At 45.1% G+C, this 3,531-nt stretch overlaps 1 long non-coding RNA gene across 1 annotated transcript; it reads left to right on the forward strand.

The window, feature by feature from the left end:
• Positions 1 to 350: 350 nt before the first annotated feature.
• On the forward strand, positions 351 to 3,186 carry LOC135457152 (uncharacterized). Its single transcript, XR_010442670.1, has 3 exons — positions 351 to 487; positions 1,515 to 1,659; positions 2,996 to 3,186. It is a non-coding gene; the product is annotated as an uncharacterized LOC135457152 (long non-coding RNA).
• The last annotated feature ends 345 nt before the right edge of the window (positions 3,187 to 3,531 follow it).

A 3,531-nucleotide genomic window follows, 5' to 3' on the forward strand; every position in this document is an offset into this window, starting at 1 on the left:
GTTGTGGGGGTCCCCAGGAGGAGGTGAGAGATGAAGATTTGATTCCAGTCCTCAGAAGGCTTATATTTATATTATATTATATTATATTATATTATATTATATTATATTATATTATATTATATTATATTATATTATATTATATTACTGAAGTATAGAGAAAGAATACATCAGAAGGCTAGAAAAGAATGAAAATAATAAAAACCCATGACAGACCAGAGTCTTGACACAGCTGGCTGTGATTGGTCATTAATTAAAAACAATTCACATGCTGGGTAAACAATTCTCCAAATCACATTTCAAAGCAGCAAAACATGGAGAAGCTGAGGCTTCTCTTCTTGCCAGGAGAAGTAGTCCTGGCGAAGGGATTTCTCAGAAAATATCACAAATATCACTCAGTTATTGATTTCTCCCTCCTCTTCTGGTATCTTTACTTATTTTAGAAATCAAATATTCGTGGATCTGATGTTGGTTTCCTTGAGCTGCCTGGGTGAGTGCAAAGTCTGAGCTCTAACCAGGAACCTCGGTGTTATTTGTAACCCCATCAGCAGGAGCTGCTCAGATTTGTCTTTGCTGGTTTGAGCTCAGAGCCTGAAAACAACTTGGTTTAATTTGTCAAGGCATTTTTAAGAGAATGCAGGAATAAAACCCACCCCAGCAGCCTTCCAGAGTCTCTTTATTTGAAATTCAATAATGTCAGCAGCCAGCCAACCTTGCTTTATAACTTCAAGATAGAAGTGCTAAGTGGAGAATTACTTTGAATATTTTAAGTACAGCTGACCAGCTGCTTATTTAGATATATATAAATATATCACTGACAGGGTTTTATCACTCTGACAATATGAGGCTGTTTTAAAGGAAAAGATTCATTTTTTGGTGCTAACTGTGAGGTTTTCCTGAGCCTCCAGAATGGCACAGAGCAGAATTTCAGTCACAAGCAGTCAAAATTCATGAGCCAGGCCTTGCTGAAAAAATCAAGACAAGGCTAAAAATCAGGGAACACAAACAAACATTTGCATTTCTTCTTTTTTGTTCTCACGGCTATACTCAAGGGTGTTCTTCCTTTTTAAGAAAGCAGGAATCTGGAATATGAGTTAACTGAAAGCTCAAGTTTAAAGACAGTGCTGTAAACAGACTTGATAAATTACCAAACATTTGTCTGTTATTATCTTTGAAGGGAATCTGTTCATTGTTACATGACAGAGCAATATTTGTATACTTTTTCTTCTAAGAATAAATTCAATTCCGTACTAATGAAAGATAACAAGTGTTTGACAGAATTGGTGCTTACCTTACCCTACTACATTGAGAATTTAAAATTACATTTTAAATAAATTTAAATTTACATTTTAAATACTTGGATTTCTGCTAGTCTGATAAACTCTGTCACCTTGACAACAACCATAAATGAATGCTTCCAGGTCAGCCTTCCAGTTTCTCTTCCCAAAGATCCAGAAAACTGGCTGGGGTTATTTATTTATTTATTTATTTATTTATTTATTTATTTGTGAGAACAGAAGCTTTCAGACCATGTGGCTGCCAGAAATGGAACATCAATTACATCAAACGGTCACACGATGGGACACGTCGGAGTCTGACGCTGCAGCTCCCTAAAATGAGATTTTCACACTTCCTACCTCAGTAACCGAGTTCCTTCCCAAGGTAGGACAGCTCCATAAAAAACACTGTGTAAGGGTTTGTGCTGTCCCAGAGGAGCGGAATCCCTTCCCAGAGCTTTCCTGTGCCCACAGCCAGCAGGCTTTGGGAGGGCAGGAGAGGGGCTGGTGCAGAGATGGGATGGGACAGGATCCGTGTCCCACCTGCTCCAGAAAGCAGAAATGTCCCAGCCCTGTTAGAGGCTGGGGCAGCAGGGCTGGGGTGGCCCATCAGGTGACACTGGATTAACTGGGGGGCAGTGAGGAGGAGGAGGGTCAGCTGCTTTTGGCCATCAGGGGCTCCAAGGAACTGCTCAGGAACGGCTCCACAATTCCTGGGGATGCTGGGGATGTGTCCAGCTCACAGGAAGGACATGGAGGGGCTGGAGTGTGGCCAGGGCAGGGTCTGGAGCCCCAGGAGAGGCTGAGGGAGCTGGGAAGGGGCTCAGCCTGGAGAAAAGGGGGACTGGGAGAGATCTTGGCTCTGCACAGCTCCCTCACTCTCCTCCATTTCCAGGGCTCAGGGTGGAACAAGGTGAGGCTTCCAATCCCTTCCAAACCACTCCATGAGCCCAGGACTTTGTGACAGCACCTGCCTGAGTTTGGTGAAGGGACAGGAGACCAGTGATGGGGAAGGACATCTCTGGGGGATGGCTCTGAGGGACAGCAGGGAGCCCCACGGGACTGAAAAGGCAGAACAAAGAGAGGGGAGGAGGAGGAGGGGGGCATTGTAGGAGTGATGGAGGGTTGGACAGTCGGGATAGATGGAGAGCAGAGATCTCTGCAGCCAGGGCTGGAACTTGTGGTTTATTGCAAAGGGCCTGGGTGCAGGGCCCTGCTGGGAGCTGCCAGCCACAGCTCAGAGCAGGGCCCAGAGAGGGAGAGAGAGGTAAAGAGAGAGAAGGCAAGAGTGTGGTAAAGAGCATGAGAGAGCAAGGTTCCCCTTTACAATACCATAAATCTTCTTCTGTGCTGAATATTCTCATTCTCACTAACCAATCTAGTCCAAGATACAAATCCTACAGCATTTCCACACAGCCTATAAGAATCATTACATTACCACACTGGGTTACATTTTGAACCCTAAAAACTCCTCTTTGGGCCCCTTCTGCCAAGCTGGCAGGGTCTGCTCTGAGCCTTGGGCCTGTCTGCAAGCAGAGGGGATTGTTTGATCCAAAGGGGATCACCTTCAGCTGGCCATGCCATTGTTTTCCAGTTGTTCAGTAACTGAGGGATCTCAAAGCTTGCTTTCATTTCAATCTCACTTGGAGTTTCCATATTCTCAAAATCTTTTGCCAGGCAATCATATTGATAAGGCTTTCCTGTTCCATCTTCCCCAACAGGTCACCTCTCAGGAATCCCTGTGCTAACAGGAGAGGCAGGAGAGGATTTTTCCTGGAGCTGCAGTGCACAGGGGTTGCAGGGAGTGCATAAACACCCAGGTTCCCTAAATATCCTGAGTGACCCCAGGGTGTCCCCAGAGTTCAGCTGCCAGGAACAGCTGAGCATGGAACAGCAAACATTCCCTCATCCTTGAGCCCAGATGAGCCCCCATTTGTGAGAAACAACTGCTCACTTTAAAAATTTTAAAAGGTTTATTAAACCTTGACAAAAATACAACAAAATGACTGTATAAGGAAAAATTCACAGTGCTGGGAGCTGCCCTCATGGATACCACATGGCTGGTACATCTTCCAGATGGATGCTCAGGCTTTTATACCCATGGGGTTGCATCAGCCAGCCCTGGCCCCTCCCAAAGTCTGTCAGTCAGCTCTTCTTTGCCATTTATCAGTGCAAACTGCTTTGTAACTGGATTGGAGCTCAGGTGTTGCCATGCCCACCCCCTGAGCACCTCGAAACTTTTCCATTCCCACCTGCC

Source organism: Zonotrichia leucophrys, chromosome 23, assembly GCF_028769735.1.
Source record: "Zonotrichia leucophrys gambelii isolate GWCS_2022_RI chromosome 23, RI_Zleu_2.0, whole genome shotgun sequence".
NCBI lineage: Eukaryota > Metazoa > Chordata > Aves > Passeriformes > Passerellidae > Zonotrichia > Zonotrichia leucophrys.